The sequence below is a fragment of the Saccopteryx bilineata genome, chromosome 5, assembly GCF_036850765.1.
Source record: "Saccopteryx bilineata isolate mSacBil1 chromosome 5, mSacBil1_pri_phased_curated, whole genome shotgun sequence".
Lineage (NCBI taxonomy): Eukaryota > Metazoa > Chordata > Mammalia > Chiroptera > Emballonuridae > Saccopteryx > Saccopteryx bilineata.
Window position 1 is genome coordinate 66,720,635 of NC_089494.1, and position 26,960 is coordinate 66,747,594.

The window sequence follows — 26,960 nt, forward strand, 5'->3', positions numbered from 1 at the left end:
ATTACTATGCTGAAGAGATACCTGTATTACCATGTTCACCGCAGCATTATTTACAATAGCCAACACATGAAGACAATATAAGTGCCCATCAAGAGATAAACGGAAAATGCAAATGACTAATGGAATATTAGCCATAAAAAGAAATCCATGCCATTTGTTACAACATAACATTAAATGAAGTGTAATAACTCGACAAATAATGTATGATCTTACTTAAATGTGATATCTAAAAAAAGTGGATAAAAAATATATGCTTACACACACAATGAAATATTATTCAGTCACAAAACAAAGAAGAAAAACTTGCCAGAGGCACCTGCAGTGACTGAGACTAACAGGAACATGGAAGGTGCACAGAATCATATTTCAGAGTGTTCTGGACCTTTTACTGACCTGCCCAGACCTTGGTGTTGGTGGAAGCTGGCCCTGGTGTGCAGACTGGCCACTCCAGTGCACACCCAGACTCAGCAAATAGCCATAAATTGGATTACTTTTTATCTCCAAAGGGGTAGCCTAGGCCACTCACAGGCAGTGTCTGACATTGACCAGCACTAGAGTACCTCTCAAAAGAGTACCTCTTAAAACCAATACACCCAGTGGTGGGCTTCAGACCACATCATAGCAAGACCCAATTAGCTCCACAAGTGGCACACCAAAAGGGATATCTCAGCAGGCACAAACAATGCTGGGGCAAATTCCACTTCATGGGGACAGCCCAAGCACCTCATACACTGTCAGCCACCCAGAGGGCCAGCCCTACCCACAGATGGGTCAACAGCAATCAAGACTCAATTACAACAGGAGGATTCATATAACCCCCACAATAGATATTCATGGAGCACCTAGTTCAGGAGATCAAGAAGACTGCATTACTAAACTTCACAGAACACCTACTACAGGGGTCCGCAAACTACGGCCCACGGGCCGCATGTAGCCCCCTGAGGCCATTTATCCAGCCCCCTCCGCACTTCTGGAAGGGGCACCTCTTTCGTTGGTGGTCAGTGAGAGGAGCATAGTTCCCATTGAAATACTGGTCAGTTTGTTGATTTAAATTTACTTGTTCTTTATTTTAAATACTGTATTTGTTCACGTTTTGTTTTTTTACTTTAAAATAAGATATGTGCAGTGTGCATAGGGATTTGTTCATAGTTTTTTTATAGTCCAGCCCTCTAACGGTCTGAGGGACAGTGAACTGGCCTCCTGTGTAAAAAATTTGGGGACCCTTGACCTACTACATTAGGCCACCATACTAAAACTGGGAGACAGAGTTGATCCTAAGACACAGAAACAAATATAGAAAAGACAACAAAAGTGGGGAGAAAAAGAGATATACCCCAAATGAAAGAACAGAAAAAATTTCCCAGAAAAAGAATAAAATAAAATGGTGAAAAGCAATCTACCAAATACACAATTTAAAACTATGTTAATAAGGATGCTCAAGAAACGTAGGAAGCCAGTCCTGACTGGTTGGCTCTGTGGTAGAGCATCGGCCTGGTACATGGATGTCCCAGGTTTGATTCCCAGTCAGGGCACACAGGATAAGTGACTATCTGCTTCTCCACCCCACCCCAACCCCATTCTCCTCCTGCAGCCATATCTTAATTGGTTTGGTTGGAGCAAGTTGACCCCAGGTGCTGAGGATGGCTCCATGGTCTCCATCTCAGGCACTAAAAATAGCTTGGCTGTGGAGCAACAGTGCAATGCCCCTAATGAGCAGAGTATCACTCAGAAGGGAGACTGCCAAGTGGACCCTGGTGGGAGTGCATGAGGAAGTCTGTCTCTCTGCCTCCCCTCCTTTCACTTAATAAAAAGAAAAAAAAGGCCCTGGCCAGTTGGCTCAGTGGTAGAGCATCGGCCTGGCGTGCAGGAGTCCTGGGTTTGATTCCCGGCCAGGGCACACAGGAGAAGCGCCCATCTGCTTCTCCACCCCTCCCCCTCTCGTTCCTCTCTGTCTCTCTCTTCTGCTCCCGCAGCCAAGACTCCATTGGAGCAAAGCTGGCCTGGGCGCTGAGGATGGCTCTGTGGCCTTTGCCTCAGGCACTAGAATGGCTCTGGTTGCAGGAGAGCAATGCCCCAGATGGGCAGAGCACCACCTCCTGGTGGGCGTGCTGGGTGGATCCCGGTTGGGCGCATGCGGGAGTCTGTCTGACTGCCTCCCCGTTTCCAACTTCAGAAAAATACAAAGAAAAAAAAAAAAGAAAAAGAAAGAAAGAAACTTAGGGAGCCTAACCAGGTGGTGGAACAGTGGCTAGATTATAGCAGAAAAAAAAAAAGTAAATTTAAAAATAAGAATAGTTTAAGGAACTTCTGGGAAACATCAAAGATAACATCCACATCACAGAGGTATCAGGAAAAAAACCCAAAGGATTAAAAACCTATTTGAAGAAATTATAACAAAAAACTTCCCTAATCTGAAGAAAAAAGACACATAAGTCCAGAGAATACTATACAAGATGAACCCAAATTGGCCCACACCAAGACACATCATAATTAAAATGGCAAAGGTTAAAGACAAAGAAAGAATATTGAAAGAAGCAAGAAAACGTTAAGTATCTAAAGGGAGCGCCCATAAGACTGTCAGCAGATTTCTGAACAGAAACATTTCAGGCCAGAAGGAATGTGTGTGAAATATTCAAAATGATGAAAGCAAGGATCTACAACCAAGACTACTTTGCCTGGCAAAACTATCATTCAAAATTGAAGGAGAAATAAGGAGCTCCCCTGATAAGAATAAGCTAAAGGAGTCCATTGTTACCAAACCAGTATGACAAAAAATGTTAAAAAGACTTCAAGGAAAATAAAAAGAAAGATAACTATAAAGAAGAAAATGGCAATAAGCATGTACATATCAATAATCACTTTAAATGTAAATGGATTAAATACTCCAATCAAAAGATTCAGGGTAGATTACTGGATAAGAATGCAAGACCCATGTATATAATGTTTATAAGAGACTCCGTCAGAATGAAAAAGCAGATCGATAGTAAAGGGATGGAAAAAGACACTTCATGAGCATAAACATGATAATTAAGTTGGAATAGTAATACTTATATCAGACAAAATATATCCTTTAAAACACAGGCAATAAGAAACAAAGAAGAACATTACATAATGGTAAAGGAATCGCTCCAAGAGAATACAGTCCTTGTAAACATTTATGCACCCAACATAGGAGCACCTAAATAAAGAAAATCTTGGTGGATAAAAGGGAGAGATCAACAGTAACAGAGTCACAGTAGGGGGATTTATACCCCACTGACATCAATGAATAGATCTTCCAGACAGAAAAATATCAAAGAAACAGCGGTCTTAAATGACACAAAAGACCAGGTGGATTTAATAGATAATTTCAAAACATTTCACCCCAAAGTAGCAGAATATACTGTATTTCCACATGTATAAGACATAATTTTTGAAAAAATTGGGGTCTAAAAACTAGGTATGTCTTATACAGTGGTTGTAGTTTATTTTTTACTTGTATTTCCTGCTTTTTCACACTTGTTATTTGCGCTCGTTGTAGATGAATAAAACAAGTTCAATAACTTTATGTAACACATTTTTTTTTTTCCAAAATTTGGGCCCACAAATTAAGGTGTGTCTTATACATGGGGAAATACAGTACATTCTTTTCAAGTGCACATGGAACATTTTCCAGGATAAACCACATGTAAGGATAAAATAAGTCTCAATAAATTTAAAACATCTGAAATCATACCATGCATGTATTTTCTCCAAACACAATGCTATAAAACAGAAACTCAATTAAAAAATCCCTGAAAAACAAAAACACATGGAGACTAAATAACATGATACTAAACAATGAATGGGTTATCAATGCAATCAAGCAAGCAATCAAAAGATACCTTGAGTCAAATGAAAATTAAAACACAACCCAAAATCTATGGGGCACAGTTACACCACTTCTAAAAGGGAAATTCATAGCAATACAGGTGTACCTCAAAGAAACAAGAAAAATCTCAATCAGCCTGACCAGGCGGTGGCTCAGTGGATAGAGTGTTGGCCTGGGAGAATGAGGACCCAGGCTGGAAACCCCAAAGTCACCGGCTTGAGCAAGGAGTTGCTGGCTTGAAGCCCAAGGTCACTGGCTCGAGCGAGGGGTCACTTGCTCTGCTGGAGCACCCAGGTCAAGGCACATATGAGAAAGCAATCAATAAACGACTAAGTTGTCACAATGAAGAACTGATGCTTCTCATCTCTCTCCCTTCCTGTCTGTTCCCCTCTCTCTCTCTCTGTCTCCTTCTCACTTAAAAAAAAAATCTCAATCTAACCTTACACCTAAAGGAACTAAAAACAAAAAAACAAACAAAAAACCAAAGCCCAAAGTGAGTAGAAAAAATAATAAAGATCAGAGTAAAAATAAAATAATCTAAAAGAAAGTATAGGCCCTGGCTGGTTGGCTCAGCGGTAGAGCATCAGCCTGGCGTGCAGGGGGACCCAGGTTCGATTCCTGGCCAGGGCACTTAGGGGAGGCGCCCATTTGCTTCTCCACCCCCACCCCCTCCTTCCTCTCTGTCTCTCTCTTCCCCTCCCGCAGCCAAGGCTCCACTGGAGTAAAGATGGCCCGGGCGCTGAGGATGGCTCCTTGGCCTCTGCCCCAGGCGCTAGAGTGACTCTGGTCGCGGCAGAGCGAGGCCCCGGAGGGGCAGAGCATCACCCCCTGGTAGGCAGAGCGTCGCCCATGGTGGGCGTGCCGGGTGGATCCCGGTCGGGCGCATGTGGGAGTCTGTCTGACTGTCTCTCCCCGTTTCCAGCTTCAGAAAGAAATAATAAAAAAAAAGAAAAAAAAGTATAAAAGATCAATGAAACCAAGAGCTTGTTCTGTGAAAAGATAAATAAGATTGATAAAATTTTAATCAGACTCATCAAGAAAAAGAGGACCCAAATAAATAAAATTAGAAACACCACAGAAATACATAGGAGTATCAGAAAATATTATGAACTACATGCCCACAAACTGGATAATCTGAAAGTAATGGAAAAATTCCTACAAACATACTATTTTCCAAACTGAATCAAGAAGAAACAGAAAATCTGACCAGCTGAATTTTACCAAACCTTCAAAGAACTAACACCTATTCTTTTCAAAGTATAACACAAAGTTCAAGAAGAGAGAAAACGTCCAAGCTCATTTTATGAGGCCAGCATTATCCTTATTCTACAGAAAATTATAAGACAACTTCCCTGATGAACATAAATGCTAAAATCCTCAACAAAGTATTACCAGAAGACCAGATCGTACAGCATGATCAAATGGGGTTTATTTCTGGGATATAAGGGTGGTATAATACCTGCAAATCAACATGATACAACACATAAATAAGATGAAAAATAAAAAGCATAGTCATATCAACAGATGCCAAAAAAAATATTATTTGATAAAATCCAGCACCGATTTATGAAAAAAACTATCAACAAAGAGGGTATAGAGGGAACATATCTCAACATATCATAATAAAGTCCACATATGACAGACCCAGAGCTAACATCATAGCAATGAGAAAAACTGTTTCCCTTAAGATCATACCAAGATAGGGATGTCCACTTCCACCACTCTAATTCAACACAGTACTAGAAGTTCTAGCCACAGCAATCAGACAAGAAATAATAAAAGGCATCTAAGTTGGAAAGGAAGAAGAAAAACTGTCAGCTGCAGATGATGTGATACTATATATAGAGAACCCTAAAGATTCCATCAAAAAACTACTAGGACTGATTAAATAAATTTAGTAAAGCAGCAGGATACAAAATTAACATTCAGAAATTGCTGGCATTTTTATACACCAATAACAAATTATTAGAAAAGAGAAACAAAGAAAACAATCCCATTTACAATTACAACAACAACAAAAAAGATACCTACAAATAAATTTAACCAAGAAGGTAAATGACCTGTACTTGGAAAATTATAAGATATTGAGAAAGAAATTGAGGAAGAGAGTGGAAGCATATACCATGTTCTTGGATAGAAAGAGTTAACATTATTAAAATGTCCATACTACCCAAAACAATCTGTAGAGTCAATGCAATTCCTATCAAAATACAAATGGTGTATGTCACAGAACTAGAACAAAAATCCAAAAATTTATATGGAACTACAAAAGACCCCAAATAGCCAGGCACAGCAATCTAGAGAAAGAACAAAGTTGGAGATATCAAACTATTAAGTCCATAATAAAACAATATGGTACTGGCATAAAACTTGTCCATATATATCAACGGAACAGAATAGAGAGCCCAGAAATAAATCTACAGCTTTATGGTCAATTAATATTCACCAAAGGAGACAAGAATATACAATGGGGTAAATACAATCTATTTAATAGTGTTGGAAAAACTGGACAGATACATGCAAAATAAAATAAAATAAAATTAGGCCACCTTTTTACACCATATACAAGAATAAACTCAAAATTGATTAAAGACTCAAGCGTAAGACCCAAAACTATAAAACTCCCAGAAGAAAACATAAGCAGTAAAACACCAGATATTTCTTGTAGCAATATTTTTTCCTCAGCCAAGAGAAACAAAAGAAAAAAAATCGGGCCTACATCAACTAAAAAGTTTTGCATAACAAAGGAAATTAACAAAACAAAAGAAAAACCTACTGAATTAAAGAAGAAATTCACTACTGAAACATCTGATAATAGGTTCATATCAAAAATCCATAAAGCTGACCTGTGGTGGCACAGTGGATAAAGCGTTGACCTGGAAATGCTGAGGTCGCTGGTTTGAAACCCTGGGCTTGCCTGGTCAAGGCACATATGGGAGTTGATGTTTCCAGCTCCTCCCCACTTCTCTCTCTCTCTGTCTCTCTTCTCTCTCTCTCTCTCTCTCTCTGTCTCTTTCTCTCCTCTCTAAAATGAATAAAATAAATAAATAAATAAATAAAATTAAAAAAAAAAAAATCCAGAAAGAACTTACACATTCAGCCCAGGCCGTTTGGCTCAGTGGTAAAGCACTGGCCCAGACTGTGGAAGTCCTGAGTTCGATTCCTGGCCAGGGCACCCAGGAGAAGCACCCATCTGCTTCTCTACTCTTTCTCTCTCTTTTCTGTCTCTCTCTTTCCCTCCCATAGCCAAGGTTTCATTGGAGCCAAGTTGGCCCGGGCACTGAGGATGGCTCCATGGCCTCTGCCTCAGGCGCTAGAATGACTCCGACTGCAGTGGAGCAACACCTCAGAGGGGCCGAGCACTGTCCCCTGGTGGGCCTGCTGGGTGGATTCTGGTCAGGCACATGTGGTAGTCTGTCTGTCTGCCTCCCCCTGCTTCTCACTTTGGAAAAAACAATACAAAAAACTCCTCACAAAACAAAAAAAACTCACACATTCAACACCAAAAAAACAAACAATCCCATTAAAAAATGGGCAGAGGGCCTGTGGTGGCACAATGGATAAAGTATCGACCTGGAATGAGAAGATTGCTGGTTCAAAACCAGAGCTGGCCCTGGCCGGTTGGCTCAGGGGTAAAAAGTCAGCCCAGCATGCAGATACCCTGTGTTTGATTCCCTGTAGGTCGCATAGGAGAAGCACCCATCTGCTTCTCCACCCTTCCCTCTCCTACTCTACCCCGCCCACAGTCATGGCTCAACTGGCTCTAATGAGTTACCCTGGGTGCTAAGGATGGCTCCCTGGAGACTCTGCCTCAGGCACTAAAAACAGCTCAGTTGCGGATGGCCCCAGATGGGCATAACATTGCTGGGTGGATCCCGGTGGAGTCACATGCAAGAGTCTGTCTCTGTCTCCCATCTTCGCACTTTAAAAAAAGAAAAGAGAGAAAAGAAAGAAACCCCGAACTTGCCTGGTCAAGACACATAAGAGAAGCAACTACTACAAGATGATGCTTCACCTTCTTCTCCTTTCTCTCTATCCACTCTCTAAAATATCAATAAATGCAATCTTAAAAAAAAAGGGTGGGGGTCGAAGATCTAAACACACTTATCCAAAGAGGACATAGAGATGATCAACAGTATATGAAAAGGCTCAATTTCACTAATCATCACAGAAATGTGTATTAACCCTTTGAGTATTACGAACATTCACGTACATCCTTGTGCCTCCTGACCATCCAGAGTATGATTGTACAAAAGTTTTTCTTTAAAAAATGTGTAAGCGGAGGACCCGGGTTCGATTCCTGGCCAGGGCACACAGGAGAAGCGCCCATTTGCTTCTCCACCCCTCCGTCGCGCTTTCCTCTCTGTCTCTCTCGTCCCCTCCTGCAGCCAAGGCTCCATTGGAACAAAGATGGCCCGGGTGCTGGGGATGGCTCTGTGGCCTCTGCCCCAGGCGCTGGAGTGGCTATGGTCGCAACATGGCAACGCCCAGGATGGGCAGAGCATCGCCCCCTGGTGGGCAGAGCGTCGCCCATGGTGGGCGTGCCGGGTGGATCCCGGTCGGGCGCATGCGGGAGTCTGTCTGACTGTCTCTCCCTGTTTCCAGCTTCAGAAAAATGAAAAAAAAAAAATAAAAATAAAAAAATAAAATAAAAAATGTGTAAGGCAACACTAAAAAAAGGCAAATGTATGTTCTTCTTGTTTCCATAAACTGGTTATCAAACACAATTTTAAGTTAATAAAACTGGAACTGGAATTAATCTCATTTTTGAAAAAAAACCCTTACTCCTGGGGCTTGGTGAGCATGAAAAAAACCTCATTACTCAAAGGGTTAAAACCACCTTGAGGTATCATCTCATGGCTGTCAATAAATCAACAAATGTTGATAAGAATGTGGAGAAAAGAGAACTCTTGTGCACAGTCAGAAAGCAGACTGATGTGGCCATGAGAAAGCATCATGGAAATTCTTCAAAAAATAAAAAATGAAGCTGCCTTGTGACCCAGTGATTCCCCTCTGTTAATATACCTGAAGAAACTCAACACACTAATTACAAAGAATTGTATGTACACCCCTATGTACACTTCTGCAATATCTATATAGCCAAGATACGGTAGCAACCCAAGGGCCCATCAATAAACAAATGGATAAAAAAGTTGTGAAACACACAAACATATAATGAAATACTGTATCACACAAAAAAGAAATTTTACCATTCATAACAGCTTGGATGGACCTAGAGAGAGTATTACGCTATTTTTATTTTATTTTATTTTACTTTATTGTATTTTTTTGGTGACAGAAACAGACCGATAGGGACAGACAGGAAGGGAGAGAGATGAGAAACATCAATTCTTCATTGTGGTACCTTAGTTGTTCATGGATTGCTTTCTCATATGTGCCTTGACCCGAGGGCTACAGCAGAGTGAGTGACCTCTTGCTTAAGCCACAACCTTGGGCTTCAAGTCAGAGACCTTTGGGCTCAAGCCAGCAACCATGGGGTCATGTCTACGATCCCACTCTTAAGCCAGAAAGCCCGTGTGCACCCAAGCTGGATGAGCCTGTACTCGAACTGGTGATTTTGGGGTTTTGAACCTGGGTCCTCTGCGTCCCAGTCAAACACTCTACACAGTGCACCACCGCCTGGTCAGGTGGTATTATGCTAATTGATAACTCAGAGAAAGACACATACTATATGATTTAACTTATACAAGGATAGGCAAAAGTAGGTCTACAGTTATAATATTGTAAAAATAAATAAAATAATAATATAACAATAAAGTGTTTCATATACTCACAAGTGTAAACCTACTTTTGCCAACCCCTGTATATAGATAGAACCTAAAGAACAAAATAAAGAACAAACAAAACAGAAACAGACCCATAGATAACAGAGAAAAGAATGGTGGTTATCAGAGAAGAGGGTTGGGGGACTGGGTGAAAAAGATGAAGGGATTAAAAAGTACAAACAGGTTAGGTACAAAATAGTCATAGGAATGTAAAGAACAGCATTGGGAATATAGTTAATAATACTGTAATAACTATGTATGGTGTCATGTACGTACTGGAACTACCAGATAGAACACTTTGTAAAGTATCTCACTATGTAACAGCTATGCTGTACACCTGAAACTAATACACAATAAAATTGAATGTAAGCTGTAATTGAAAAATAAAATTGCGCCTGGCCAGGTTGCTCCACTGGTTAGTGTCGTTCGTCCCAATACTCCAAAGTTGTGTGTTCAATCCACGGTCAAGGCACATACAAAAATAAACCAATAAATACATAAATAAGTGGAACAACAAATCGATAATTCTCTAAAAAAAATTAATAAATATATTTTAAAAACTGCTTTAAAAAAAAGGAAACAAATTTTTAAAAAGGCTTGTTCTATCTTTACAAATATACTGCTATTGCCAGAGCTGCACTGTGATAGTGCTCACCATTATCTGTGTTCTTTTCTTTGGTTGAATGGTCAAATTTCCCAGATCCACTGAATAAATAGGGTAAATAGTGACTTGTTTACATAATAAAACCTGAGAAGCCACAGATATGAGTCATCTCCATGCCAGAGTAGTTTAAAATGGTTGTGCCTTCTCCAAAGTTTTCACTCTTTGATAGTCAACTGATTTCAGAGGATCCAATGAAGTACTTTAGGCTGTAAAAGATATTAAAAAGCATTCATGGAAGACCCTCAACAACTCCCCTGACTTACATTAGACTATGAGTGGAGCAAATAATAAATCATCAGTGAGGCCCTGGCTGGTTGGCTCAGAGCAGGGGGGTCCCCAAACTTTTTACACAGGGGGCCAGTTCGCTGTCCCTCAGACCGTTGGAGGGCCAGACTATAAAAAAAACTATGAACAAATCCCTATGCACACTGCACATATCTTATTTTAAAGTAAAAAAACAAAACGGGAACAAATACAATATTTAAAATAAAAAACAAGTAAATTTAAATCAAGAAACTGACCAGTATTTCAATGGGAACTATGGACCTGCTTTTGGCTAATGAGATGGTCAATGTGCTCCTTTCATTGACCACCAATGAAAGAGGTGCCCCTTCCGGAAGTGCAGCAGGGCCGGATAAATGGCCTCAGGGGGCTGCATGTGGCCCGCGGGCCATAGTTTGGGGACCCCTGGCTCAGAGGTAGAGAGTTGACCCAGCATGTGGAAGTCCTGGGTTCAATTCCTGGTCAGGGCACACAGGAGAAGCAACCCTCTGCTTCTCCACCCCTCCCTCTCCTTTCTCTCTCCCTATCACACAGCCATGGCTCATTTGAGCAAGTGGGCCCCAGGCGCTGAGGATGGCACGATAGCCTCACCTCAGGTGTGTGGGATCACAGACATGACCCCATGGTTGCTGGTTTAAGCCCAAGGTCATTGGCTTCAGCAAGCAGTCACTGCCTTGGCTGGAGCCCCCCAGTAAAAGCACATATGAGAAAGCAATCAATGAACAACCAAGGCACTGCAACCATGAGCTGATGCTTCTCATCTCTCTCTCTTCCTGTCTGTTCCCCACCTCAAAAAAATTGATGGATTTCCTAAGAATGAAAAATAATGAAAGCTTTCATAGTAGCCTACAGATGATCTGTTTGCTGCAAATTTGTTTAATTTAAATAAGATATGGCTATTTTTCTAAAATTCAGATATTAAAAAAAATCACTGTATGTAGCCTCATTCCTATACAGGGGTACCCAAACTACAGTCCCCCGGGCCGCATGCAGCCCCCTGAGGCCATTCATCCGGCCCCCACCGCACTTCTGGAAGGGGCATGCATCTCTTTCATTGGTGGTCAGTGAGAAGAGCACAGGATGTGTTGCTCACATACAGTACTACTTTCTGGTGACGCGGGATGCACGTGTCACGGCTCCGGAAGCACGTCTTATCACTTGTTACGGCTAGCAGTGACAAATATGGAACTGGACATTGACCATCTCATTAGCCAAAAGCAGGTCCATAGTTCCCATTGAAATACTGGTCAGTTTGTTGATTTAAATTTACTTGTTCTTTATTTTAAATATTGTACCTGTTCCCGTTTTGTTTTTTTACTTTAAAATATGATATGTGCAGTGTGCATAGGGATTTGTTCATAGTTTTTTTTATAGTCCGGCCCTCCAACGGTCTGAGGGACAGTGAACTGGCCCTCTGTGTAAAAAGTTTGGGGTCCCCTGCTATATGACAATCATCACAGTCTGCCCTCCATTACATGAGGGGTACATATAAGTTTCAGTCTGCCCTAGTTTCCACTATTGCCTATTTATTACCTGTTGCCATTCATTATGTTCTTTTAACCTCATGCACTCACCTGACCCGCCCCACCCCTTTAGAAATTTGAGCTTGATAATATTTAATTTCATCACAAGAAAACCTTAAAGAAAATCAATACAGTTAATAAGGAAACACAAAAATTGCTTAAAATCCTGACACTTAGCTATAACTTTTATTATTTTTTCATATATTCTTCTACTTTCTCCTAACCAGACAGAATCACATATTGTTTTAAATGTATACCAAGTGGGCCTGTGGTGGCACAGTAGATAGAGTGTCAAAATGCTGAGGTCATTGGTTTGAAACCCTTGGCTTGCCTGGTCAAGGCACAAATGACAAGAACTAGCAAGCAATGAACAACTAAAGTGAAGCAACATGAGTTGATATTTCTTGCTCCCTCTATAAAAATCAATAAATATTTTAAAAATGTTTATTGATAATATCATCATTACTTTTGTATGTCAATACTAGATATATAATGTTATAAGATTTTAAAATAGAAACGCTAGACCTGGGCCAGGTAGCTCAGGCTGGTTAGATCATCATCCAACAGGCCAGGGTTGTGGGTAAGATGCCGGTCAGGGCACACACAAGAATCAACCAATGAATGCATAAATACTACATGGAACAACAAATTGATGTTTTTCTTTCTCCTTGTCCCTCTAAGAAAATCAATAAGTAAAATAAAATGTAAATGCTAGAATCATAAATTTCTACAAATATGTGTATTTCATAAAAAAAAATCAGAGAACTAATTCATATGTAAAAAGTTGACTATAGGTGCATACATAAAATAATTTCCATATTCACCCTAAAGTAACAGATGTGTGGGAGGGCAAAAATATGGGCAACTAATTATTAAAAGTATTATACGGTAAAAGACAAGGTATTCGTAATGAAGCAATAAATAATACCTTTATTACATTCAAAGAATTATTTGGCAGCTTCACACAATTGTGAGGGTGTCAACACAGTACTAAATCTTGAAAAAAGATTAACTTTTAAACTACTAATATTAAGATGATCAGCAAGTCTTTTCCCTTTCTGATTCTCTTGGCTAATTCTTATGTGTCCTTAAAGATTCAACATAGCCAGAGTACACTCTGGGAGCTTCACCCTGACTCTAAAGCTTAAACGATCCTCCTTTGTTGAAATTTTCTTCATCATAAACTATTCTGTAAAGTTCTCAAATTCAGAACCTTTGTAGTATCTTCAACACTAAGCAGTGAGTGGCCCGGGACTATAATATCAAATAGAAAAAATGCTAGTTAATGAAGCCATGTGCGGAACTAGACTCTTCTATTAGAACTCAGTTCCCTGCTTCAATAAGTAGTTTCTCACAAGGCATATTGCCAATATGTATCCATAGTCAGAAATTCTTCCAGAACCTACCAGTAACCATCTTCTCGTCCTATTTCACAATTGAATAGCGTAATTCCTAAATCTATTGTCCTGCACTCTATTTTTCTTTTCTTTTTTTTTTAAACAGAGACAGTCAGAGAGGGGGATAGATAAGGACAGACAGAGAGGAACGGAGAGAGATGAGAAGCATCAATTATTCCGTTGTGGCACTTTAGTTGTTCACTGATTGCTTTCTCATATGTGCCTTGACCGTGGGGCTACAGCAGACCAAGTAACCCCTTGCTCAAGGCAGCGACCTTGGGTCCAAGCTGGTGAGCTATGCTCAAACCAGATGAGCCCACGCTCAAGCTGGCGACCTCGACCTCGGGGTCTCGAACCTCGGTCCTCCACATCCCAGTCCGACGCTCTATCCACTGTGCCACCGCCAGGTCAGGCTCCTGCACTCTATTTTAAAAAGTGTTTCTTTCCTTTTCTTTCCTTCCTTTCTCCCTCTTTCACTATAAGAGGGAGCATATTTAGCTCAAGGCCAAGAAACAATGATAGGAAGTTACCATCAATTAAGTTTAATAAACAGGTGACAATTTTCATAAAAGATTTTTACCTCTAAGTGCAATAATATTAAGTTAAACTAATTAAAACTACAGCAGATCTTGAAGATTACATTCAAAGAAAGCAATCTAACCCAGCTTCTTTACCCTTTCCCTAATGTAGTTCCCAGAGAAGAAATAAGAAATGAAAATGAATTGCTTCAAAAACATTTAAATATACACTTATGTCAGATTGCAAGAGAATTAAATACAACCTAACATTCTGAGGTGTTAGGAAAAGCAATTATGCTCTTTCACATACTGCCCCTTCCTTTACTGTCGATGACAGTCATAAATCACTGTGCTGGTAGAACAATTTAACAGTTTATAGGCACTTCTTGCCTGACCAGGCAGTGGCATAGTGGATAGAGCGTGAGACTGGGTGGGACGCAGAGGACCCAGGTTTGAAGCCCTGCGGTTGCCAGCTTGAGCATGGGCTCATCCAGATTCAGCAAGGCAGTTGCTGGCTTGAAGCCCAAGGTCGCTGGCTTGAGCAAGGGGTCACTCACTCTACTCAAGTCCCCAGTCAAGGCACTTATGAGAAAACAATTAGTGAACAGCTAAGGTGCTGCAACGAAGAATTGGTATTTCTCATCGCTCTCCCTTCCTCTGTTCCTATCTATCCTTCTCTGTCTGTCCCAAGAAACAAAAACAAAAAACAGTATATAGGCACTTCCTAAATTCTTAAATCCTTTAGAAAACTTAAAGAAAAAAAGCTGTAATGTTGCCAAGTTCAGTGTTAAAAAAGAGTATTATACACTGTTTACACATACAATCCAAGAGACATAAAAATATAGTACAATTGTGTTAGTACTCTACTGAAAAGCATACACTGACTGGGAAATCTCTGGTAAGAGTCTTAAAATTGTACCTGCAATTATCTAAATTTATTTCAGTATCTCCAGAACTATACCTACAACACCCTATCAATGTTATTCAATCAGCAATTCCCACCTGACCAGTGGTGGTGTAGTGGATAGGGCATTGACTTGGGACGCTGAAGTCCCAGGTTCAGAACCCCAAGGTCACTGGCTCAGCTGGAGCCCCCACCCCCAAGGTGCATATGAGAAGCAATGTACAACTCAAGTGCCACAACTACAAATTGATGTTTATCATCTTACTCTCAAAAAAGGAAACAAAAAACAAACAGCAATTCCTATAAGACAACATGAATTCCTGAAATTTGAAGGAACTTTAGAGATAATCTGGTCCAATCTTCTGGGTTTTGGTTTTTTTTGTATTTTTCTGAAGCTGGAAACGGGGATAGACAGTCAGACTCCCGCATGCGCCCGACCGGGATCCACCCGGCACGCCCACCAGGGGGCGACGCTCTGCCCCTCTGGGGCATCACCATGTGGTGACCAGAGCCACTCCAGCGCCTGGGGCAGAGGCCAAGGAGCCATCCCCAGCGCCCGGGCCATCCTCGCTCCAATGGAGCCTCGCTGCGGGAGGGGAAGAGAGAGACAGAGAGGAAGGAGAGGGGGAGGGGTGGAGAAGCAGACGGGCGCCTCTCCTGTGTGCCCTAGCCGGGAATCGAACCCGGGACTTCCGCATGCCAGGCCGACGCTCCACCACTGAGCCAACCGGCCAGGGCTAATCTTCTGTTTTTATAGATTGAGAACAAGAGGACTTGAGAGCTGAAGTGACAGGCTCAAGGTCAGTAGGGGAAAAAAGCAAGAGTTTTCTGAATAAGCACTCTATAGCTTCACTGTGGAAACCAGCTTATCTACAATTATTCTAGGTAATGGCTTATTTAACTTTCCAGCATATGACTATAATGAATGCTATGATTTAATTATAACAAAATCTTAAGCTAAAGCTTTACATAATTAACATTGGCTTGATATATAAACAAACAGGTTTTTCATTTTTCAAAATCAATGAGTTAAGGAATCATTCATATTTTTAAAATAACCATTTTAATATAAAACTGATGTGTTTATAGTTATGGTGTAATAATATTTCAGAAAGAGATTGGTGATTATTATCTCTTTTTTTTGATCAGTGATTATTTTAAGCCACCACTCAAACTAAAGTAAAGTGCAAAAGATTTCTTGTCTGGCACTAAAATTACAGTCCCAGCCTGACTTGTGGTGGCTCAATGGGTAAAAGCATCAACTTGGAACACTGAGGTTGCCGGTTCAAAAAAACCCTGGGCTTCCCTGGTCAAGGCACATATGGGAGTTGATGCTTTCTGCTCCTCCCTCCCTTCTCTCTCTCTCTCTCTTTCTCTGACTCCTCTCTCTAAAATTAATAAATAAAATCTAAAAATAAATAAATAAAAGTACAGTCCCAGTTATAACAGTTTTTTTGAGTTATGTATTAACACTTGCCTGAAGCAAATTTCAAGATGCAAGATTTGCCCTACAGAAATAAAAATATGCTGAGTTCTTATTAGGACCATATATACATTAAACCAGGGCAAAACCACTGACACATACATCAAATGAAAACTGAAGCTTGGCCTGACCAGGCGGTGGCGCAGAAAATAGAGTGTCGGACTGGGATGGGGAAGACCCAGGTTCAAGACCCCGAGGTTGCCAGCTTGAGCGAGGGCTCATCTGGTTTGAGCAAAAAGCTCACCAGCTTGAGCCCAACGTCGCTGGCTCAAGCAATGGGTTACTTGGTCTGCTGAAGGCCCGCGGTCAAGGCACATAAAAAAAATAAAAAAACAAAAACAAAAACTGAAGCTTGGTGCTAATATTAAAACGGAAAAAAAAAAGTGCAATACCATAATGTAGCAGAAAGATTTGCAACAAACTTTTCAAATCACTTGAGCCAATTAACAATGGGTTCCCCAGTAAAACACCTTAGTACATTATAAGTCCAAAAAATATATATTATATATTCTTTTGAAATATTCCACTAGTAAATAAGGAAAAAACATTAACATGTATTTCTTAAAAGTGACATTGAAAGAACTGCTGCTGGTGTCCTGATAACTATAGAACTAGTTCATCCTATTTTGAAATGGCTGCCAAATTCCCTTTGATTAAAGAACAAAGGCTGCTGGACAGAAAATCTAATTTAAAATATGCAAAAGAATAAAGACCTTACTTTAAGTCCACGGATACTATAAGACCACAGTAAAAAGCACCAAAAACTAAGGGCCTTTAATAAGTCCCAATAAATGTAATGTAAGCTCTTCACTCATAGAATTTCAGAGTTCTTCCTGAAAGCCAATTTTACACAGAATTTTAACAAAACTGAATATTTATTTTTGAAGCCCAGTTTCATGATAGTCTAAAATCAAAATATTACTACTTTATGGATGAAAACTGGGGTTCAGAAAAATGGTGAAGCCAGAAACAAAATTTTCTAACCTGCAAACTTGAACAGCCCTGACAACAGGAGAAAGCGGCCCTGACAACAGGAGAAAGCGACTCTGACAACAGCCTGCAACGATTAAAGAGGGAAAAAAAAGTAAAAAGTAAACATAATTCAATAAAACAAACACAGAATCCTAAAGACGAGGCCCATTAGCACCCCAGGCCACCAATAATCCTGAATCGTAAAGAAAACGTTAAACAATGTAAAATGAACTGTTTAAGACAGATAGTACGTAACTTGCTATAAAAATAATCCAATATCAAATGGTTAAAATAAATGAGGGATGCTAAAACCGGTAAAGTATCTGACACATAACAACTAACAACGAGAGAAGCGGCTATTCTCGATTTCTGTGCCTTTTCTGGATTTTATGGCACAATTTCAAAAATGTTCACACACACCTTCTCTATCATCCGTCCGTACTGGTAAATTACTAGCCATTCTTCGCCAAATGGGAATACATATAGACACACATTTATTCAGTCTATCTGGTTTTAGCTACTGAAGCTTAACGTATCCGGCATTTCTAAAACATTTACTTATTCCTTGGAAGTATTTGTGATTATTGCAAAAACCTGGCCTGCACAGAAAGTAGTGTTGTGAAAAGAAATTAAAACCAATGCACGAAATGGTGCTTTTATAACATTTCTGAAACGACTGGGAGATCTCCATTCCCGCAGACGCTGACTTAGCTCCTTAAAAGACTAAAGATGAGCAAAACTCGCAAACTACCCCCACCCCGCCCCATAGCATACGGAGCTCAGAAGCCATCCTCCTCCTCCTAAAGTAATTATCTCTTCCTAAAAGGCCTGCGCTGCTGCCAGCTAATTGGAAACGTGGGAGAGTTCGAGACAGCTCTGGGGTAAGAAGGGAAGGGGTGGATTTGAGTTTTAGGAAAATGCTTAACTAACTGGCTACTCATGATACACACTGTCTATATGAGGGGAAGAAAAGGTCGCAGAAGGAGGAAAGCCTGTCTTCAAACATCTAAACTTAACCCCTGTGATCCAGGCTCCTCGCTCGCCACTCTCCAACCTCAACCTGACAGGATGTCAGGTTATGCCTCCCCGTCCCCATCAATCCCCCCTACCTACCCCACGTTAGTTTTTAGTCTTACAATTCTGAAGCATCAAAAATCATCCCGGCTCTCTAGAGTTCCGGCCGCCGCCGCCGCTGCCGCCATATTACAGCTTGTGCGGCAAAATGCGTCAGGGAGGGAGGCGTGCGCCCGACAGGAGAGGGCGGGCGCTGGCGTAGCGGAGGGCCGTTTCCCAGGCCCGGGTGACAAGGCTGAAAACCTTCTGGTGCAACAGCTGCAAAGCCGGCGCCACGGTCCTTGGGACTCCCCTCTGAAACCTGGCGGCCCTGACTCTCCGAGGGGAAGACGGTTAACTCCGCAGGGCCTATCGCGCCGGCTCCGCCCCTCTTCTCGGGCCCTTCCCGCTCTCGTACCCTGGGACTACCGCGAAGGACGGCCCGAAACACGGGTTTCAGGCCACTTACTCGCACCAGTAACGGTCTCCTCTTCTCAGGGTCCCGTCCTTCAAAGCGCTTCAAATCTACCGCTGCCAGAAAAGGCGCTATAGCCCACTACCCGCCTCCCTCCCCCACAACCCAGTCCCGGTGTGGAGTGGAAGCGTCGCGCCGGAAGTGCGTCATGAGTTGGTTGACCTTCTCTCTTGGTGTTTTCTTGATTGCGTCACCTTGGCCCTCCCTGGAGTTCTGGTTTTGGGGTGCCTGTTAAATACCTAGTTTGTAGGTAGTTTAGTGCTTTTTTTGGTGAGTTGATTGGGACCGTTTCTAACCGTCAGAATGCCACATCATTCGTGAGCTGAAGTGCTTTATTTAGTTAATATCGATTGCTGCACTTTTGAGAAGCCCTGTCTTCAAGAAGTTTCCAGGTCAGCTTCCAGTTAACGCTATGACGCGTTTAAAAACAAATGAAAAAATATCTGAGGGAAAAAAGAAGTTAAAAGGTCATTGATGCTCGTTTTAAAAAATATATATTAAACAACTTATGATATAGGTTATCATCGTTGTTTTAAAGATAAATTGAGGCTCCAGGACAATAAGTGCCTCCCTTCTAAACATAGTTTCTAAATATCAAAGCAAGTCTTTGACTCAAGAGTCCAGTGCTTTCTAGAGGAAATAGGACATATAGTGTTATTAATTTAGGAAGTGTCTGTAGTTATGTTATAAATAAAAGCCCACTGCATTTATTGGGGGGAGGGATGCAGGGGCACTCCTTGTGGGGATGTGAGACAACTAGTTTAAAAGAGCTAGCTAAGGGAACGTTATATAAATGAAATTATGCACATGTATTCATTTGTGGCTAGCTTTTAGCTTACTGTTATGTTTGTGTGAGTATCAATATTGTTGCATGCAATAATAATTTGTTCTAGTTTCTGTCTAGTACTCTATTATATGGGAGTATTATTCAGGGTTCTTTAGAGAAACAGATTCATTAGGATATATGTAGAAAGATATTTATTATGAGGAATTAGCTCATGTCATAATGAGAGCCAAGAAGACTCATAATCTGCTGTCTGCAATATGGAGACACTGTGAAGCTGGTGGTATAATTCCAGTTCAAGTTTGAGATCTAAGGGAGCTGATGATGAGAACCTCAGTCCAAAAGCAGAAGAAGCCTGACCAGGTGGTGGCGCAGTGGATAGAGCATCAGGCTGGGATGCGGAGGACCCAGGTTCGAGATCCTGAGGTTGCCAGCTTAAGCGCGATTTCATCTGGTTTGAGCAAAGCTCACCAGCTTGGACCCAAGGTTGCTGGCTCGAGCAAGGGGTTACTCGGTCTGCTGAAGGCCCACGGTCAAGGCAATATGAGAAAGCAATCAATGAACAACTAAGGTGTCACAATGAAAAACTGATGATTGATGCTTCTCATCTCTCTCCGTTTCTGTCTGTCTGTCCCTCTCTCTGACTCTCTCTGTGTCTCTGTAAAAAGAAAAAAAAAAGAAAGAAAAGAAAAGCAGAAGACCAATGTTCCAGCTCAGTCAGGTAGGTAGAAAGCAAAAGGGGGAAGTTCCTCTTTCATGTATCTTTTTGTTCTATTCAGGTGATTGATGATGCCCATCCACATTGCGAGGGCAATCTACTAAATCCACCAATTCAATCTCATCAAAAAACACCCTCACAGAGACACCTAAAAATAATGTTTAATCTGGGTATCCTCTGACCCAGTCAAGTTGACATTATAAAATTAACCATTACAGTGGGTATTGCACAATTTATCCATTCTACTTAGATGAATATTTGTGTTTTGTTTGTTGTTTGTTTTTTTTAGTTTTAGCTATTACAAAGAAAGCTGCTATGGCTTGACTAGGCGGTGGTGCAGTGGGTAGAGCGTCAGATTCGGATGCTCTATCGCCAGCTTGAGTGAGGGCTCATCGGGTTTGAGCAAAACTCACCAGCTTGGACCAAGGGGTTGAGCAAAGGGTTACTCGGTCTGCTGTAGCCCCCCGGTCAAGGCACATATGAGAAAGCAATCAATGAACACTAAGTGCCACAACGAGAAACTAATGATTGATGCTTCTCATCTCTCTGCATTCTGGTCTGTCTTCCCTAAAAAGAAAAAAAAATATAAAGCTGCTATGAACATTCTCATATCTAGTATATTGGGGTGTATAAATTTTGTGTGTATTTTGGAAAAATACCTAGGGATGGAACTGCTATATTTTATGGTATAGATAGGATCAGCTTTGGTAGATATTGCCAAAGAGTTTTCTGAAACAGAAATGGTACAATGCTATTACTATGGCTTTTGATTGCAGTATTAGAGCTCTCATTTTTGAAAATAAGAGAAACCCAATTTGAATTAGATTGGGTAGAATTGGGCATGTATTGCTTCATGAAACAAAACTATTGGACAGTGTAGTTCCTTTAAAATATGTTCATAAATTATTTAATGTTACTTCTTTTCTATTTTTATTTTATTTTATTTTTTTAATTTTTTAATTCATTTTAGAGAGGAGAGGGAGAGACAGAGAGGGGGGGGGGAGAGACAGAGAGAGAGAAGGGGGGGAGGAGCTGGAAGCATCAACTCCCATATGTGCCTTGACCAGGCAAGCCCAGGGTTTCAAACCGGCGACCTCAGCATTTCCAGGTCGACGCTTTATCCACTGCGCCACCACAGGTCAGGCCTTTTTTTTTTTTTAATTTATTTTTATTTATTTATTTATTTTTGTTACTTCTTTTCTAATGAAAAGAATAATGTAGACTGACAGTATGTGATGATGGAGATTAGGTCATAAAAAGCATTTTAATTTCCTCCTTGCTGTGTATCTCTTGAATCATTCAGTCCAGGAGAAATCAGCTGCTGTGTCATGAAGACATTCAAGCAGACTATGGAAAGGCTCAGGTGGCAAGAACCAAGCTTCCTGGTAAAAGCCAGAGAGGAACCGAGACCTCCTGCAGTAACCATGTGAATGAGTCTTGGGAGCAATCTTCCAGCCCCAGTCAAGCTTTCAGATGAACACAGCCCTTGTTGATAGCTGACTTAAATCACATGAGGAACTAAGCCAGAACAACCCAGCTAAGCTACTTTTGAATTTCTGACCTGCAGTAACTGTGAGATAATAAATGTTGTTTTAAGCCCCTAAATTGTGGATGATTTATTACACAACAATGGATAACTAATGCAGAGAAGAAAGAATAGATGCAATATCATAGAACTTCCTCTCTCGAGATTAGTTCTACTTAACTGGTTTTTTCTTCTTCATTCTCTAGACCAGGGGTCGGGAACCTATGGCTCGCAAGCCAGATGTGGCTCTTTTGATGGCTGCATTGGGCTCGCAAACAAATCTTTAAAAAAAAAAATGTTAAAAATATAAAACATTCTCATGTATTACAATCCATTCATTTCCTACCGCTCATGTTCATGGTTGTGAATGGCTGGAGCCAATCACAGCTGTCCTCCGGACAACATCAAATTTTTATTGGATTAATGCATAACGTACACGGGTCGTTGTGAGGTCAGGAACTAAACTTCCCTCCTTTTAATCAAGTAGTTAGCTAGCTAATTGCAGAAACCCTTTTGACGAAGAAGATGGCTATAAGAAAAAAAGATGAGGAGTATCATAATTTTCAGTAGGAATGGACAGAGGAATTCGCCTTTGTGGAGAGAGCAGGTTCTGCAGTGTGTCTAATATGCAATGATAAAATTGCATCGATGAAATGGTCAAATATAATGCTTCACTTTGACACACGCCATACTACATTTCCTTCGAAATATCCAGCGGGGAACAGCAGGAAGAAAGCATGTCAAGAGCTACTGTGCAGCCTGAGCAGGCAATGGTGCAGTGGATACAGCATTGGGACTGGGATGCGGAAGGACCCAGGTTCGAGACCCCGAGGTTGCCAGCTTGAGCGTGGGCTCATCTGGTTTGAGCAAAGCTCACCAGCTTGGATCCAAGGTTGCTGGCTCGAGCAAGGGGCTACTCGGTCTGCTGAAAGCCCATGGTCAAGGCACATAAGAGAAAGCAATCAATGAACAACTAAGGTGTTGCAACGAAAAACTAATGATTGATGCTTCTCATCTCTCTTCGTTCCTGTCTGTCCCTCTCTCTCTCTCTGACTCTCTCTCTGTCTCTGTAAAAAAAAAAAAAAGCTACTGTGCAGAGTGCAAGCTAGTCAGCAGCAACTCCGTATTTGGACCCAACAAGGTGACTGGAATTCGGCTAGCTTTGCTGGTGCTTTAGCAATTGTGAGAAACGGAAAGCCATTCACAGATGGGGAGTATGCCAAAACATTCATGCTTGATGTTGCCAATGAACTTTTTGATGATTTTTCGGATAAAGACAAGATAAACGAATAAAAGACATGCCTCTGTCGGCAAGAACTGTTCACAATTGTACCATCATGATGGCAAATCAAATGGAGGCAACACAAGTGAAGGACATAAATGCAGCACCATTCTTTTCTCTCGCTTTGGATGAGTCAACAGACGTAAGCCATTCATCCCAGTACAGTGTGATTGCAAGGTATGCTGTTGGTGACACACTACATGAGGAAAGTGTTGTTTTGCCTATGAAAGAGACAACAAGAGGGGAGGATTTATTCAAGTCTTTCACTGAGTTCGCTAAAGAAAAAAATCTACCGATGGATAAACTTATTTCGGTGTGTACTGATGGTGCTCCGTGCATGGTGGGGAAAAACAGAGGATTCGTAGCGCTTCTTTGTGAACATGAAAAGAGACTCATCCTAAATTTTCACTGCATCCTACATCAGGAGGCGCTTTGTGCTCAGATGTGTGGTGAGCAGCTTGGTGAGGTGATGTTGCTGGTCATTCGGGTGGTCAACTTTATTATTACCTGAGCTTTAAATGATCGCCAGTTTAAAACACTGCTGGATGAAGTTGGGAATAATTATCCTGGTCTGCTTCTGCACAGCAATTTGCGTTGCTTTTCAAAAGGGAAGGTGCTGAGCCGTTTCATGGCTTTTCTGAGCAAAATCTGGACTTTTCTTGAAATGAAAAACGTCGAGCATCCTGAGTTAGTTAACACTGAGTGGCTCCTGAAGTCCTACTATCTCATGGACATGACTGAACATCTGAACCAGCTCAATGTGAAAATGCAAGGCGTTGGAAATACAGTCTTATCCCTTCAACAAGTAGAGTTTGCATTTGAAAACAAGCTGGAACTCTTCATTGCTGACATTGAAACCAGTCATTTATTACACTTTGAAAAACTGGGAGAGTTTAAAGATGCATGCACAGCAAGTGACCCCGCTCAACATCTTGATCTCCAGCAGCTAGCGGGCTTCACGTCTAATCTCCTGCAGTCATTCAAAGCGTGCTTTGGAATGCTGAGGTCACCGGTTCAAAACCCTGGGCTTGCCTGGTAAAGGCACATATGGGAGTTGATGCTTCCAGCTCCTCCCCCACCTTCTCTCTCTCTGTCTCTCCTCTGTCTCTCCCTCTCCTCTCTAAAATGAATAAATAAAAAATTTAAAAAAAAAAAGTTTAAAAAAAAACAAAACAAAAAAACAAAAAAAAACAAAAAAAACAAAGCGTGCTTTGGGGAATTTCGTGAGTGCACTCCTCTTTTTAAGTTCATCACCCATCCACACGAGTGTGCAGTGGACAGCGCTAACCTGAGTAACATCCCCGGTGTCTCCAGCAGAGATTTTGAGCTACAAGCTGCTGACCTGAAGGCCTCAGATATGTGGGTGAATAAGTTCAAGTCACTCAATGAAGATTTGGAAAGACTTGCATGACAGCAAGCAGAGTTGGCAAGCAAACACAAGTGGGGAGAAATGAAAAAACTTCACCGGCAGACCAGCTGATTTTCAAAACTTGGAACACGCTTCCTGTCACATACCACACACTGCAGCGTGTGAGTATTGCTGTACTGACAATTTTTGGCTCTACGTATCATTTGAGCAGTCTTTCTCACATCTAAAGAATGTTAAGACCAACCTATGATCCATTTAACAGATAGAAGTCTCAACGCCTGCATGGAGCTTAACCTCACCAGGTATCAAGAAGTTCTTTATTCATCATTGGCTAGCAACAGCATAATAATGTTATTAAAAAGAATTCAGAGACTGATTGTACTTTAAAAGTGTTGGTCTTACATAAAATGCACACATTTATTTGTATTTAGTGTTAAACATATTGTATGGCTCTCACAGAATTACATTTTAAAATATGTGGAGTTCTTGGCTCTCTCAGCCAAAAACATTCCCAACCCCTGCTCTAGACTGACTTCCTCTTTTTCTTTTCCAAGTGAGAGGAGAGGAGATTGGGAGACAGATTCCCACATGCGTCCAGAGTAGTATTCACCTGGCAACCCCTGTCTGGGGCTGCTGCTCTGCCTCTCTGTGGCCATGCTCAAAACTGAGCTATTTTTAGCACCTGAGGTGAGGCTCCAACAGAGCCATCCTCAGCACCTAGGCCCGTGATGTCCAACCTTTTTATAAAAACCGCCCACTTTTGCAGTGCTGGTCAACCTGGTCCCTCCCGCCCACTAGCGGGAGGTCCAGCTTTCATGGTGGGCCAATCACAGCGCCTTTGGTTGCTCCGCTACCGCCCACCATGAAAGTTGGAATGCCCACTAGTGTGTGGGAGGGACCAGGTTGACTAGCACTGCAAAAGTGGACAGTTTTTTTTTTTAATTATTTATTTATTCATTCATTTTTAGAGAGAACACAGAGAGAGAGAGAGCAAGAGACAGAGAGAGAGAGAAGGGGGGAGGAGCTGGAAGCATCAACTCCCATATGTGCCTTGACCAGGCAAGCCCAGAGTTTCGAACCAGCGACCTCAGCATTTCTAGGTTGACGTTTTATCCACTGCGCCACCACAGGTCAGGCCAAAGTGGACAGTTTTTATAAAAAGGTTCACCATCACGGACCTAGGCCAGTGTGCTGAACCAATCAAGCCATGGCTGCTGGAGGGGAAGAGAGAGAGAGAGAGAGAGAGAGAGAGAGAGAGAAAGAGGGGAGGGGCAGAGAAGCTGACACACTTTTGCTGTGTGCCCTGACTGGGAATCGAACTTGGGCCATCCACACATTGAGCTGATGCTCTACCACTGAGCCAACTGGCCAGGGCCTAGACTAACTTCTTTAAGAAGTTACTGCCATCTTAATAATTTGAGTCTCTGCCAGATTCAGTTATAAAATGGCAGAGAGGTCTCTTTTTTTCTGAGTTTCAAATATTTATTTTTTTGAGTTTTTATTCTTTTTTTCAATTTATGTGAGAGAGGGGGAGATAGATTCTTGCATGTACCCCACAGGGATCCACCTGGCAACCCATCTGCCTATCTGGGGTCGATGCTCACAACCAAGCTATTATTAACTCCTCGGGCTCTATGGAGCCATCCTTAGTGCCCGGGGCCAATGACCTTGAATCAATGGAGATGCGGCTATAGGAGTGGGAGAGAGAGAGAGAACCCTGGCCGGGAATCGAACTCAGGACTCCTGCACGCCAGGCCTACGCTCTACCACTCATTTTAAGTAGCTTTATAGTGAAAATTTTCATTTAAAAGTCTGGACCTTCTTTTTTCAGTTCGCTGTAATCTACATTCACTGAGTAGAACTTGTCTTTCTAATTGGATCCCAGTTTTTTCCAGCATTCTGGGTTATTCTTTTTGTTCCCACAGACATCTATAATAGATTGAACAATACCAGGCATTAGACATACAGGGCTGCCCCAGTACCTTCGGTTCCAGGAAATCCGAAGATGGGGATCAAGCTTGGATGCTTCTTGGCCTGACTGAGGATCTGGTGGAGCCTGATTGCGTTAGAGGGTCCAGAAGCAGAGAAAAACAAAACTGCATGGCCTGGCAGCAGGTAGTCGGTGCACAAGGGATGAATAAACATCCCAAGAAGTCTTTGATTAACATTGCAGTGACAGCCACAAAATTTGTGCTCCCACTTACACAAAAACTGGTGCCATTGGTAAATGCTGTCCTGCTAAAAGCTACATTTTCTAGCTGTCCCCTTGCATCTAAGTAAAGATATGTGAATACTTCTTATCAGTGGAAATTGTGTGAAAGTGATGTGTATTACATCTAAACCAAAATGTTTATGAAGTGACATGCCTTCTCTGT

At 41.5% G+C, this 26,960-nt stretch overlaps 1 protein-coding gene, 1 long non-coding RNA gene and 1 pseudogene across 15 annotated transcripts in view; 1 reads left to right on the forward strand and 2 right to left on the reverse strand.

Annotated features, from left to right (window-relative positions):
• PPIG (peptidylprolyl isomerase G) overlaps positions 1–19,036 on the reverse strand; it is a 59,597-nt gene extending 40,561 nt beyond the window's left edge. For 4 of the 14 annotated variants that reach the window (XM_066233808.1, XM_066233807.1, XM_066233791.1 and 1 more), the window contains exon 1: positions 18,908–19,036. The gene's annotated coding sequence lies outside the window, so the exon portion shown is untranslated. Of the gene's footprint in view, positions 1–7,625; positions 7,773–10,291; positions 10,310–17,391; positions 17,410–18,492; positions 18,868–18,901 lie in introns of those variants that run through there. The other 10 variants (XM_066233793.1, XM_066233795.1, XM_066233797.1 and 7 more) reach the window with 6 other exon arrangements.
• Positions 19,037–19,107: 71 nt separating this feature from the next.
• On the forward strand, positions 19,108–22,004 carry LOC136306918 (uncharacterized). Its single transcript, XR_010725709.1, has 3 exons — positions 19,108–19,299; positions 20,360–20,412; positions 21,713–22,004. It is a non-coding gene; the product is annotated as an uncharacterized lncRNA (long non-coding RNA).
• A 4,385-nt stretch (positions 22,005–26,389) lies between these two features.
• On the reverse strand, positions 26,390–26,730 carry LOC136306489 (cytochrome c oxidase subunit NDUFA4 pseudogene; annotated as a pseudogene).
• Positions 26,731–26,960: the final 230 nt, after the last annotated feature.